At 37.4% G+C, this 15,715-nt stretch overlaps 1 pseudogene; it reads left to right on the top strand.

Moving 5' to 3' along the window:
* Window positions 1-459: 459 nt before the first annotated feature.
* On the top strand, window positions 460-10,931 carry LOC100977384 (ras-related protein Rab-1A-like; annotated as a pseudogene).
* The last annotated feature ends 4,784 nt before the right edge of the window (window positions 10,932-15,715 follow it).

The following is a 15,715-nucleotide window of genomic DNA, read 5'->3' as shown; positions in this document are numbered from 1 at the left end:
TGAATGACAATAGACAACCCATCAAAACCTCTGGGATATGGCAATGACATTGCTAAGAGGAAAGTTCATAGCCCTAAACGCCTACATCAAAGAGACTGAAAGAGCACAAACTAACATTCTAAGGTCACATCTCAAAGAACTAGAGAAAGAAAAACAAATCAAACCTAAACCCAACAGAAGAAAGGAAATAACCAAGATCAGAGCAGAACTAAATGAAATTGAAACAATAACAACAACAACAAAAATACAAAAGATAAATGAAACAAAAAGCTGTTTATTTAAAAAGATACATAAAATTGATAGAGCATTGGCAAGATGAACCAAGAAAAGAAGACAAAAAATCCAAATAACTTAAGAAATGAAACAGGAGATATTACAACTGACACCACTGAAATAGAAAAGATCATTCAAGGCTACTACAAACACCTTTACCCACATAAACTAAACAACCTGGAAGAGATGGATAAATTCCTTGAAAACTACAACCCTCTTAGCTTAAATCAGGAACAATTAGATGCCCTTAACAGACCAATAAGAAGCAGTGAGATTGAAACGGTAATAAAAAATCACCAACAAAAAAACTCCAGGGCCAGACAGATTCACAGCAGAATTCTACCAGACATTCAAAGAAGAATTAATACCAATCCTTTTGACACTATTCCATAAGATAGAGAAAGAAGGCACCCTCCCTAATTCATTCTATGATGCCATTACCACCCTAATACCCAAACCAGGAAAGGACATAACCAAAAAAGAAAATTACAGACCTATATCCTTGATGAACATAGATACTAAAATCCTAAACAAAATACTAGCAAACCAAATCTAACGACATATCAAAAAGGTAATCTACCATGATCAAGTAGGTTTCATACCAGGAATGCAGGGCTGATTTAACATATGCAAATTAATAAATGTGACACACTACATAAACAGAATTAAAAACAAAAATCGTGTGATAATCTCTATAGGTGCAGGAAAAGCATTGAACAAAATCCAGCATTCCTTTAAGATTAAAACTCTCAGCAAAATTGGCATACAAGAAACATCCCTCAATGTAATAAAAGCCATCTATGAAAAACTCACAGCCAACATAATACTGAATGGGAAAAAGTTGAAAGCACTCCCTCTGAGAACTGAAACAAGACAAGGATGCCCACTCTCACCGCTCCCCTTCAACATAGTACTGGAAGTCCTAGCCAGAGCAATCAGATGCGAGAAAGAAATAAAAGGCAACCAAATCAGTAAAAAGGAACTCAAACTGTCACTGTTTGCTGATGATATGATCGCTTACCTTGAAAACCCTAAAGATTTCCAGAAAGCTCCCAGAATTGATTAAAGAATTTGGCAAAGTTTCCAGATACAAGATTAATGTATACAAATCAGTAGCTCTTCTATACACCAGCAGCAACCAAGTGGAGAATCAAATCACAAACTCAACCCCTTTTACAATAGCTGCAAGAAAAATAAACTATTTAGTAATATGCCTAACCAAGGAGGCAAAAGACCTCTACAAGGAAAACTACAAAACACTGCTGAAAGAAATCACAGATGACACAAACAAATGGAAACACATCCCAGTCTCATGGATGCATAGAATAAATATTGTGAAATGACCATACTGCCAAAAGCAATATACAAATTCAATGCAATCCCCATCAAAATTCCACCATCATTCTTCACAGAATTAGAAAAAAACAATTCCAAAATTCATAGGGAACCAAAAAAGAGCCCACATAGCCAAAGTAAGACTAAGCAAAAAGAGTAACAAATCTGGAGGCATTACATTACCTGATTTCAAACTATACTATAAGGACATAGTCACTAAAACAGCACGGTACTGGTATAGAAACAGGCACATTGATCAATGGAACAGAATAGAGAACCCGGAAATAAACCCAAATACTTAACAGCCAACTGATCTTTGACCAAGCAAACAGAAACATAAAATGGGGAAAGGACACCCTTTTCCACAAATGGTGCTGGGATAATTGGCTAGCCACATGTAGGAGAATGAAACTGGATCCTCATCTCTCACCTTATACAAAAATCAACTCAAGACGGATTAAGGACTTAAATCTAAGACCTAAAACTATAAAAATTCTAGAAGATAACATTAGAAAAACTTCTAGACATTGGCTTAGGCAAGGATTTCATTACCAAAAACCCAAAAGCAAATGCAATGAAAACAAACATAAATAACTGGGACCCAATTAAAAGAGCTTTTACATAGCAAAGGGAACCGTCAGCAGAGTAAACAGACAACCCACAGAGTGGGAGAAAATCTTCACAATCTATACATCTGACAAAGGAATAATATCCAGAACCTATATCAAACTCAAACAAATCAGTAAAAAAAGAAAAAAAAAACACATCAAAAAGTGGGCTAAAGACATGAATAGACAATTCTCAACCAAAAATATACAAATGGCCAACAAACATATGAAAAAAGCTCAACATCACTAATTATCAGGGAAACAGACATCAAAACCACAATGCAATATCACCTTACTCCTTCAAGAATGACCATAATCAAAAAATAAAAAAACAGTAGATGTTGGAATGGATGCAGTGAAGAGGGAACACCTCTGTGCTGCTGGTGGAAATGTAAACTAGTACAATCTTTATGGAAAACATTGTGGAGATTCCTTAAAGAACTATAGGTAGAACTACCATTTGATCAAGCAATCCCACTACTGGGTATCTACTCAAACAAAAAGAAATCATTATATGAAAAAAGATACTTGCACACGCATGTTTATAGCAGCACAATTAGCCATTGCAAAATCATGGAACCAACCCAAATGCCTATAAATCAATGAGTGGATAAGAAACTGTGGTATATTTATACAATGGAATACTACTGAGCCATAAAAAGGAATGAATTAACTGCATTTGCAGTGACCTGGATGAGATTAGAAACTATTATTCTCAGTAACGTAACTCAGGAATGGAAAACCAAACATTGTACGTTCTCACTGATATGTGGGAGCTAAGCTATGGGGATGCAAAGGCATAAGAATGATACAATGGACCTTGGGGCTTGGGGGAAAGGGTGGGCAGGAGGTAAGGGATAAAAGACTACAAATATGGTGCAGTGTATAATGCTCGAGTGGTGGGTGCACCAAAATCTCACATCACAACTAAAGAACTTACTCATGTAACCAAATACCACCTGTATCTCAATAACTTATGGCAAAATATAAAATAAATAAAATTAAAATAAATAATTATTGCTAAAAAGCTTTAAAAAAAAGGCTCTAATGCTATAAAAAGGGTTAAATGTAATGTGTGTGATTCAATGAGAACTGAGACTAGTAATAATTTCAGAAGATACATATGGGATCAGTAGAATGCTAAAGTTCCTAATATGAAAAGCTTTTTATAAACAGCAAAATATACCTTGGGAAACCCAGTCTCTTTTCCCACTACTCCCTTTCCATGCCCACAAATGGAGAGAGGATGGAGATGCTGCAGCCAGGAGCTAGCGTGATACAGAGAACCCCCATTTAGAGGACCTGCAGCAAGAAAAGATATCCCTATGTTCATAGAGAATTAGTAGCAGGTATTTTATACATGGGAGAATATGGGAGAAAATAACACTCATTAGCAATGCAATGCATTAGAATTATTCTAATGTGAACTTTAAACATTTGCAGATTATATTTTAAAAATCAGTAAATAGTAGAAAGAGCATGAATTATGAAAGCAATACTTCTGCCTGAAAACACATGACAAGAATGATATGGAGTAAAAGAAGAAAGTTGGCAAAGTCTGGACAATACAGCAAAGAAAGTTATCCTGGGCTATGGTAGAGGTAACCTGGTTGAGCATTTCCACTGATTTTTTCAGTGGGAATAAACTGGAAGTTAATATCAGAACTCCAACGTGTGATTGATAAATGTAAAGTCTGCTGAAGCAAATGCTTTAGTAAAAACATGTTAAACTTCTGGTCCTTATTGCAGTTGTGCTCATTCTCCACAAATCTTTTATTTTTAAAATGCTAAATAATCATTATAGGAAGCTTGATAGACAACTATCCAAATTGCATAGATTGAGATTCTGGTCAATACACAAGGGGAAAAAACAAAACAAACAAAATAAAACAAAGGATAGAATTGGAAAAAAAAATATGCTTCCCAAAATGTCTGTTTCTGACTCAAGGCACAGGTTAGTTTACGTTTAGTAAAGTATCAATCACACTTTTGAAAACTCCACTAAAGAACATTTCAGACCATGACTTTAGAAGATATTATTTTTAAAATGGCATTTCTGGGTGAGTTAGTACATGATCTTGACACTTGTTTAAAAAAGGGAAATCAACAACCTATTCAATCACAGTGTTCAACAGTCAACAGTTTCTAATGGCCCCTGGAACACTGAAAACTCTGTTTACAAACTTAATGCACATTTCTAATTCATTTACACATTTGCCTAATAGGATAGATGTAGAACTTAACCGGGGTTCTGCATAACGGTGCTCAGTTATACTTCCACATATAACAGTGCTCTTACTGATCCTGAAAGCCTGAAACATATTTCATGATATATCAGTTCTCTCCAATTACCTACCCAGGTGCTCTGAAAATCTCAGAGGTTTTCAAAATGAAAGTTATTTTAAAGCAATTTATTTTGTAAAGATACACATCTCTTAGAGTTTTTTTAATCTGACACTTGCAAGAAAATTTCACAATTTGAGAAAGACTGAGAGTCACCTTTTAAAAGTTTCACACCACTAAAGTTTAATTAACCTTGTGCCATGCATATGATGGAATTTTAAACAGATAAGCACTTTCTGCCTTGAAGAAGCCAACCTCTCTGGGGCAATTGGACACCATGTCACCGGGAGCTCATGGACCACTCTGTGGTAGACTACAGTGTCAACTGCATGTGGCAGATGACCACTAGAAGGATGCAGTCTCAGCCTCAGATGAGAAACAGCCTTTTAGAATGCTGATAGATTTTTTTTAGTTTAACTAACTTCTCTAGGAAATAATTACGTAGAATCAATAACTTTAAATTAAAGAATAAAGGTTGTGAGCAAAATTCTACAAAGGAAACTCCTGCCACACCATTGCTTTGTAAAACATTTTTATTTTAGGATATTTTGGGGTGGACATGAGACAGTGAGTGGAGAAAGGATACATATTTAAAATTCAAGTGTCCTATCCCTTGCTGCAAGGTTCTGAACTTTCTAAGAACACTTTCTAAATATAGGAAGATTTGACATGTTTATAACTACATATTTTCTAGGGAGAAAGTATAAGGTTAATTACACTCTCAAAACAATTAATATTCCACAAATGTCAATAACCACTGCAATGTGTGGTCTAATTTGTGATTTCAAGGTTTGCAAAGTGTAATTCTGCTCAATGAGAAAGACTATTTAAAAAAAAAAACAGAAAGACACGCTTATGATCAATGTGACACAGGCACTTGGTCCCAGAAAAATGTGCTCATCTTGTAGATCAACTACATATTTCAGGTTTCTGCAAGTGTGGATAGTAAAGGTTTTGAGGTTATGTCAGAGGCTAGCCCATGGCCAGACATTCCTTTTCTTGGTACAGGGTAACAGCCCAACAGTACCCAGATGCCCTGAGAGATTCTCCAACAAAATGCTTTTCACAAGCATGGTGCCACAGCTCTGAGCAGAGCAATCTCATTGACTCAACCCTTCACATAGTAGAAAACATTTTCTGGTTGTCCTTCCTCGTGCAACTCATGGATCCTCAAATGTGGGCGGCAAGCCACCCAGGCACGGAGGCAAGAGACAGAGGACACGAGCTGTTCCAGTATAATAAAATATAAAACAAGAATAGTTATACCAGATATAGATCTTAGATATGATTATATATGAATATCATTAATCATTAGTTTGTAGCAATTACTTTTTATTCCAATATTATAATAATCCTCACTCTATAATCATAGCCTAGGAAAAACCAGGCCATACAGAGATAGGAGCTGAGGGGACATAGTGAGGTGTGACCAGAAGACAAGAGTGTGAGCCTTCTGTTATGCGGGGACAGGGCCACCAGAGGGCTCCTTGGTCTAGCGGTGATGCCAGCGTCTGGGAAGACAACCCTTGCCAGGTGGACCATGGTCTAGCGGTAGCGTAAGTGTCAAGGGAAAACACCCGCTACTTAGAAGACCGGGAAAGAGAGTCTCCTTTTCCCCGGAAGAGTTTAGAGAAGACTCTGCTCCTCCACCTCTTGTGGAGGGCCTGACATCAGTCAGGCTTGCCCACAGTTATCCAGAGACCTAACCGTCTCCCTGTGATGCTGTGCTTCAGTGGTCACACTCCTAATCCACCTTCATGTTCCATCCTGTACACCTGGCTCTGCCTTCTAGATAGCAGTAGTAAATTAGTGAAAGTACTAATAGTCCCTGATATGCAGAAATAATGACGTAGCTGTCTTTCTCTCTGTCTCCTCTCCCTCTCTGCCTTGGCTGCCAGGCAGGGAAGGGCCCCCTGTCCAGTGGACACGTGACCCACGTGACCTTACCTATCATTGGAGATGACTCACATTACCCTGCCCCTTCTGCCTTGTATCCAATAAATAACAGCGCAGCCAGACATTCGTGGTCACTACCAGTCTCCGCGCATTGGTGGTAGTGGTCCCCCGGGCCCAGCTGCCTTTTCTTTTACCTCTTTGTCTTGTGTCTTTATTTCTACACTGTCTCATCGCCACACACAGGGAGAGACCCACCGACCCTGTGGGGCTGGTCCCTACACTCAAAAGCATTTTTTGAGCACTTAATGAGATCATTGATGGGGCATTGTTTGGAAAAGTTGAAAGTGCTGAAGAAATGTCAACAATCAGTCCACCAGTCAGATGGTAAAAACAGAAGGTTTACAATACACAGAACGAGGCTCAAATTTCACCTCAGCCTCTTACTAAATGTGTGAACCTGGGTTCCTTAAAATTTCCATTTCCTCATCTTCAAAATAAGTCTCATAGCTTCCTTGTCATGCTTCCAGATTTATTCAATAAATAATCATTTTTATTAGTGCTCTTCATATAAATGGACTTTCTACCTGTTCTGCAAATGACCTGTTCTGCATTGAAGCCAGTAACCAGCCACCCAAAGGCCTAGAAGTCAGGCTTCCCTGAGCCAATAGGTTTACATGTGACCATTCATCAGAAAACGATGGACAGGCAGAAGAGGACAGGAAGAAAATAATGCTATAGATACACTTATAAGTTACACTCATTTAGAAAGGCTTGGCTAAGAATGAAATCTCCTTTCATAATAGTGAATTTAAAAGAAAATTTGCTTTCATTTATAAACTCCAGACTAATAGATGCCCTTACAAAAATAGTATTGGACATTTAAAAACTATTACAGCTTTTGTTAATGAAATCAGGTTTCTTTGTATAACAGAGATAACACAGTGCCAGTCTGATAGGGAGCCAGTTAGAAGGCAAGTCTTATTCTTGCTCTCTTCAGTCCCATCCAAGCATAGATGGAGGTAGGGGTCTTTGTCTTACACACACACAACCAAGACTCCACTGTTTATCTCAGGTGGTTTGGAAAGTCCTGAGATATTAAAGAGTAATAACTACTCTCTTAAGTATTCATCCATTCCAAAGTATTTATTGACCATTCACTGTATGTGAGACACTGCTCCAGATGTTTGGATACATTTGTGAATAAAGCAGAAATCCCTTCCCCTGTGGAGCTTGTAATCTATTAGAGGGAGAGAAACAATAAACAACAGACCTAATACATGAGTAAAGCACATGATTTGTTAGAGTATGGTAAGTGTTATGGGAAACAGAACAAGGTGAGCAGGGTAGGAGGGGTCAGGTGTGTCAGGCATGGGTTGGGGCTGGGCTGCAATTTCAGGCAGAACAGTCAGTGAAGATCTCTTTGAGAAGCCACATTTGAGAAAAGACAGGTAATTTCTGGGGGTAGAGCCCCTCTGGGCATGAGAAACAGCCAGTGCAAAGGCAATGTGCCTGGGATTCCCAAGGAAGAGCAAGAAGCCAGTGTGACTGCAGTATAGTGAGCAAGGAGGACGCTGTAGGCAATGAGGTCAGAGAAGTAGTAAAGGCTGAACCTTCAGGACCCTGTAGGCCACTGGAATGGACTTGTGACTCAGAGAGCATCCTTGCAGATCTTATGGCACAAATGGGTCCAGATACCTCTGCATAATCAGTAGTGACCCACTGGGGCTGATGTGGAAGGATAGCCTCACCTGAACGGACAGGAAGTATAAAAAATACAGGTCTTGTGTAGACAAGACATGACTGGAGGTTGCACAAGACCAGCTAGGTGTCTGGATTCTGGTGCTGCTCCTACCCAGCCTGTTCCTCCCGGAACCTGGTCACTGGTCTCACCAGCCCAGAAATCCCTTCTAATCTCAGCAGTGGGGAAGAAGCTGGCTGTTTCTCATGAGGCTTTTCTTCTATGCATCAAGATCTCTCCTCTTCCCCCTTCTTCAGGTATAGGTTTTGTGAAACTCAGAAGGCAAAATATTGACTCAGGAATTTTTTCCCCTATTTCCCTGTGTTACCCCATCTCCAAATAAGTGAAGACAATAAATGCAGAACATTTGGCTAAGTTGAGAAAGGGAAGAGCCACAGGTTAGAAATATATATCAATAACAAAAGATTCAATTAACATTTTTCAACACTCTCTGTATTAGTCAGATCTCTAGAGGGACAGGACTAATAGGATAGATGGATATATAAAAGGGAGTTTATTAAGGAGTATTGACTCACACGATAACAAGGTGAAGTTCCACAATAAGCCATCTGCAAGCCGAGGAGCAAGGGAGCCAGTCTGAGTCCCAAAACCTCAAAAGTAGAGAAGCCGACAGTATAGCCTTCAGTCTATGGCTAAATGACCGAGAGCCCCTGGCAAACCACTGGTGAAAGTCCAAGAGTCCAAAAGCTGAAGAACTTGGCGTCTGATGTTCAAGGGCAGGAAGCCCCCAGCATGGGAGAACAATGAAGGCTGGAAGACTCAGCAAGTCTAGTCCTTCCACATTCCTCTGCCTGCTTTATTCTAGCCATGCTGGCAGCTGATTAGATGGTGCCCACCCAGATTGAGGGTGGGTCTGCCTCTCCCAGTCCACTGACTCAAATGTTAATCTCCTTCGGCGACACAGTCACAAATACACCCAGGAACAATACTTTGCATCCTTCAATCCGATCAAGTTAACACTCAAAATTAATCATCACAAGCTCCAATCCTACTTGTTTCAGACTAAGCACTTGTTCAACGAACATTTACTGAGCACTTTCCATGAGCCAAGAAATTTGCTAAGTGTGAAGAGACAGCTAAGATGGGAGTTTAATCCCTACTGCCCAGGACACACAGGCTGGTAGAAAAGGAAGACAGGTAACACTAAGAAACAGCCATGTAAATGTCAGGGAATAAAATGGAGCGTGCACACACAGAACCTTGTCTCATGAAGACAGCATGGGGTAAGATGCATTGACAGCTTAATGTTTCCCTTTCCAGGGACTCCTAGTGCTGCTTATAGGGGTGAAGAGAAAGAGAAGAGATTTAAGAAAGAGGCACTTAGGCAGTTCTAACCAAAATAGAAAAGTGCTATATTTTCACCACTAAAGTGTGGAATATCACATTTCTCAGGGACTCAGATCTGTGACATGAATACGCTCTCTTTATGCTCTAAATGGAGACTAAAAAAATTGTTTTTTCATGAAACTCTTTCAACATGCATCTATCTCGTGCAAATTTTGCTCCTAAAGTGAGGAAGAAATCTATACGGAATTGGAAAGTCAGTTAAGATTTCGGATTTTTGCTGGTGTGCTGCACCCACTAACTCGTCATCTAGCATTAGGTATATCTCCCAACACTATCCCTCCCCCCTCCCTTCACCCCACAACAGTCCCCAGAGTGTGATGTTCCCCTTCCTGTGCCCATGTGATCTCATTGTTCAATTCCCACCTATGAGTGAGAATATGCGGTGTTTGGTTTTTTGTTCTTGCGATAGTTTACTGAGAATGATGGTTTCCAATTTCATCTATGTCCCTACAAAGGACATGAACTCATCATTTTTTATGGCTGCATAGTATTCCATGGTGTATATGTGCCGGCACATGTATATGTATGTAACTAACCTGCACAATGTGCACATGTACCCTAAAACTTAAAGTATGATAATAAAAAAAAAAAAAGATTTTGGATTTTTGGGTGGAAGCAGTAGCTGAGTGGCAACAGCTGCCAAGTGATTGTGTTGTAGGGAACAGAGTGGGGAAAGATGTTTGCTCTCTCAGAACAGCTTATCTCATTCCTTTCCTTTGGTTACCCGTAGCCTAGAGTCATGGTGGTGCAGGCAGCAGCTGCAATGACATTATCAGCAGAAATCTCTAATATGTTTAATTACTCAAGTTACTTCTTATTGGCAACTCTGGGGCTAGAAAGTCTTGCTTCCTTCTTAGGTTTGCAGGTGAAACATGTAATACATATACAGAAAACTACATCAGCACAATAAGTGGGAATTTCAAAATAAGAACTGTAATATTATATGGCAAAATAATCAAGCTTCAACTAGGGGACACAACAGGCCAGGAAAGATTTTGATCACCTCCAGTTATTACACAGGAGCCCAAGGCTGTATGATATGACAGATCAGGAGTCCTTCGATAATGTTAAATAGTGGTTGCAAGAAATTGATCACTAGGCCAGTGAAAATGTCAACAAATTCTTGGTAGGAAACAAATGTGATTGCCCACAAAGAAAGTAGACTACACAACAACAAAGGAATTTGCTGATTCCCTTGGAATTCCATTTTTGGAAACTGGTGCTAAGAACACAGCAAATGTAGAACAGACTTTCATGAAAATGGCATCTGAGATTAAAAAGCAAATGGGACTAGAGCAACAGCTGGTGATGCAGAGAAGTCTAATTTTAAAATTTAGACCACTTTGGTCAAGCAGTCAGGTGAAGGTTGATGCTAAAATTTGCTTCCATCCTTTTCTCACACAATAAATTTGCAATCTAAACCCAAATGAAAAAACAAAATTGCCTGAATTTTATTGTATGTAGCTGCACTATAACAGATTCTTACCATCTCCACAAATGTCAGAGGTTGTAAATAGTCAATACTGACTTTTTTTATTACCTTGACTCAAGATAGCTAATTTCAGTTTCAGAAAACTTTGAAACTTTTGTGTGCTGCTTTACAAAATACTGCATGTAATCCTTGCCACTTTCCTGGTACAAGATTACGTCCCATGATTTCTTTTGTAAAGTTAGAATATATATTTTTGATGTTTACATTGGCATGTTTAGATGTCAGGTTTAATCTTCTGAAGATGAAGTTCAGCCATTTTGTATCAAACAGCAAAAGTTGTCTGTCACTTCCATGTATACAGCTGTTACATGTAAGATCTGATTTGCTAGTTCTTCCTTTAGAGTTATAAATGGAAAGATTATACCATTTAATTAATGGTTTCTCCACACTCTGCATATAATTTGTGGCTGCAGGATGTTATGATTTGTTGCATACTACATACAAAACAACTAAAGATATGTTTAACAAATAATGTACTTACAATGAGATCTAATTAAACCAAAGAGCTTCTGCTCAGGAAAATAAACTAGCAACAGAGTGAATAGACAACCAACAAAATGGAAGAAAACTTTTGCAAACTACGCATCTGACAAAGGTCTAATATCCAGCATCTATAAGGAGCTTAAACAAATTTACAAAAAACACATTAAAAAGTGGGCAAAGGACATAAATAGACATTTTTCAAGAGGACAGGCATGATGCCAATAAGCATATGAAAAAAAGCTCAACATCACTAATCATTAGAGAAACACAAATCAAAACCACAATGAGATACCATCTCACACCAGTCAGAATGGCTATTACTAAAAAGTCAAAAAATAACTGATGCTGACAAGTTTGGAAAGAAAAAGGAATGCTTATACACTGTTGGTGGGAGTATAAATTAGTTCAGCCATTATGGAAAGCAGTGTGACAATCCTCAAGGACCTAAAGACAGAACTACCATTCAACCCAGTAATCCCATTACTGGGTATATACCCAAAGGAATATAAATCATTCTATTATAAAGACACATGCATGTGAATGTCCACTGCAGCACTATTCACATATAGAGGGCAGAATTCAATATTTTCTCTCTAGATAAAATACCCAATAAATGACCTAAAGAGGCTTTGATGCTGTGTTGGGATTTAACCAACCTTAGTAGTTCTGGGAGCTCAAATTGTATGGAACACAAATTTAGGATGTATGCTATCTAGCCTATTATTTCTGATCTTTCTGAATACCATTCGTTAATCAACAGTTCATCAATGCATCTGTGGTAGAGGTGGAAAGCAGCACACTTTTCCTAATTAGCAAATAGACTAACTTGTGTGCTAATGTTTTTCTTTCATGCTCTCTGTAAAATTCAATTATTTTATCCTTCACAATTGTATTACTTACATTGGAGGAGAGTTTAAGCACTGAGGTAGAAAGCAGGAAATTTGATTGTCCTAAGTTTAGAAATTATACCCCTAAAAATTAACTGAAAACATAAATACTGGGTGGTAATGATAAATGAAGAAAATGTATTTATTTCAGTGAAATTTTGCATGTATAAAGATTTTGTTAAATAGGACCTTCAAGATCCTAGGGGTTTTGTGTGTGGAAAATGTAATATTCTGTTAATACCAGCATTTTAAGGTGACTGAGGTCAAAGTTGTTTCCTTAGGTTGAAGTAGCAGCCAAAACATTCTTCATACAAAGGGTTGAGATATAGCTGCTGGCAACACAATTTATTGTAGGGTCCTTAATTTAATTTAAAAATTTTTAAGCTAAAAACAAGCCAAAAATTAATAGGTGTTTACATTTTTCACTAAGAGACAACTGAAATACATGGTACAAAAATAAGTGGTAAGATTACTGTAAAATAAAATGTACAAAATAAACACTAATTTTTTTTTTTTTTGAGACAGGGTCTTACTCTGTTGCCCAGGCTGGAGTGCAGTGGCATGATCTCTGCTCACTGCAACATCCACCTCCTGAGTTAAAGTGATTCTCCTGCCTCAGCCTTTTGAGTAGAAGGGATTATGGGCACCCACAACCATGCCTGGCTAATTTTTGCATTTTTAATAGAGATGGTTTTCACCAGACTGGTCTTGAACTCCTGGCCTCAAGTGACCCACCCGCCTTGGCTTCCCCAAGTCCTGGGATTACAGGCGTGAGCCACCTTGCCTGGCCTTAATTTTTCATCTATGATAATTTCACAACAAAATTGTAGTTTACTTTGTAAAAGGAAAAAAATAAAAGGAAAAAAAGAGAAAAAATATTTGGTGGAAGAATATACACAGGAAGTAGAAAACTGCCAATGGAAATGCCAGGAGAATATCAGCATGCTTGTCAGCTGTTTGGAATTTAAGTCATCACCATCTCAAAGGCCAAGATTCTATACTTCTAGGGTTCATCATATACTTATTTATTTATTTATTTTTATTTTTTCATAAGTTATTGGGGTACAGGTGGTATTTGGTTACATAGATAATTCTTTAGTGCTGATTTATGAGATTTTGGCGCACCCATCACTCAAGCAGTATACACTGCACCATATTTGTAATCTTTTACCCTCGCCCTGCTCTCACTCTTCCCCTCAAGTCCCTAAAGTCTATTGTATCATTCTTATGCCTTTGCATCCTCATAGCTTTTCTGCCACATATCAGTAAGAACATACGATGTTTGGTTTTCCATTTCTGAGTTACCTCACATAGAATAATAATCTCCAATCTCATCCAGGTCACAGCAAATGTCATTAATTCATTCCTTTTTATGGCTGCACTGTATTCCATCGTGTATATATAATATATACATCATTATTATATTATATATATTACATATAATATATACATCATTATATTATATGATATATGATATATAATATATAATATATATTATATATAAAGAAACTGATATATAAATATATATCATAGTTTATATATTATATATTAAGAAACTATGATATATATAATATATAATATATAATTACATTTATTATTTTTATATATATTTATTATAATAATATATATTTGTATATATTATATATTATACATTAATATATATTACATATTATATCATATATATGATATATAATATATGATATATATGATATAATATATATCATAGTTTATATATAATATATATATAATATTTCTTAATCCACCCATTGATTGATGGCCATTTGGTTGGCTCCACAATTCTGCAATTGTGAATTGCGCTGCTGTAAACATGCGTGTGCAAGTGTCTTTTTCGAATAATGACTTCTTTTCCTCTGGGTAGATACCCAGTAGTGGGATTGGTGGATCAAATGGTAGTTCTACTTGTAGTTCTTTACGGAATCTCCATACTGTTTTCCATAGTGGCTGTAGTAGTTTACATTCCCACCAGCAATGTAGAAGTGCTCCCTGTTCACCGCATTCATGCCAACATCTACCGTTTTTTTTATTTTTTGGTAATAGCCATTCTTGTAGGAGTAAGGTGGTATCCCATTGTGGTTTTGATTTCCATTTCCCTGTTCATTAGTGATGCTGAGCATTTTTTCATATGTTTGTTGGCCATTTGTATATCTTTGGTTGAGAATTGTCTATTCATGTCTTTAGCCCACTTTTTGATATTTTTTTTTCTTTTTTTTACTGATTTGTTTGAGTTTGATATAGGTTCTGGATATTAGTCCTTTGTCAGATGTATAGATTGTGTGAAGGTTTTCTCCCACTCTGTGGGTTGTCTGTTTACTCTGCTGACTGTTCCTTTTACTGTGCAAAAGCTCTCTTGTTTAATTAGGTCCCAGCTATTTATCTCTGTTTTTATTACATTTACTGTTGGGTTCTTGGTCTGGTCATGAAATCCTTGCCTAAGCCAATGTCTAGAAGTGCTTTCCTAATGTTATCTTCCAGAATTTTTATAGTTTCAGGTCTTAGATTTAAGTCCTTAATCCATATTGAGTTGATTTTTGTGAGAGATGAGGATCCAGTTTCATTCTCCTACACGTGGCTAGCCAATTATCCCAGCACTGTTTGTGGAAAGGGTGTCTTTTCCCCACTTTATGTTTTGTTTGCTTTGTTGAAGATCAGTTGGTTGTTATTATTTGGGTTTATTTCTGGGTTCTCTATTCCGTTCCATTGGTCAATGTGCCTATTTCTATACCAGTACCATGCTGTTTTGGTGACTTATTCTATAGTTTGAAATCAGGTAATGTGATGCCTCCGATTTGTTCTTTTTGCTTAGTCTTGCTTTGGCTATGCAGACTCTTTTTTGGTTCCATATGAATTTTGGAATTGTTTTTTTCTAATTCTGTGAAAAATGATGGTGGTATTTTGATGGGGATTGCATTGAATTTGTATATTGCTTTTGACAGTATGGTCATTTTCACAATATTGACTCTATGCATCCATGAGAATGGGATGTGTTTCCGTTTGTTTATGTTGCCTATGATTTCTTTCAGCAGTGTTTTGTAGTTTTCCTTGTAGAGTTCTAGCTATTCCTTGGTTAGGTTTTTAATAAGTATTATATTTTTTATTTTTTTGTAGTTATTGTAAAAGTGGTTGGGTTCTTGATTTGATTCTCCACTCGGTCACTGGTGGTGTATAGAAGAGCTACTGATTTGTGTACATTAATCTTGTATCAGGAGACTTTGCTGAATTCTTGTTCAAGGTAAACAATCATATTGTCAGCAAACAGTGACAGTTTGACTTC

Source organism: Pan paniscus, chromosome 5 (genome assembly GCF_029289425.2).
Source record: "Pan paniscus chromosome 5, NHGRI_mPanPan1-v2.0_pri, whole genome shotgun sequence".
In the NCBI taxonomy this organism is placed as follows: Eukaryota; Metazoa; Chordata; class Mammalia; order Primates; family Hominidae; genus Pan; species Pan paniscus.
Note: the sequence above shows the minus strand (reverse complement) of the source record. Positions and strands in the feature narration are given on the sequence as shown.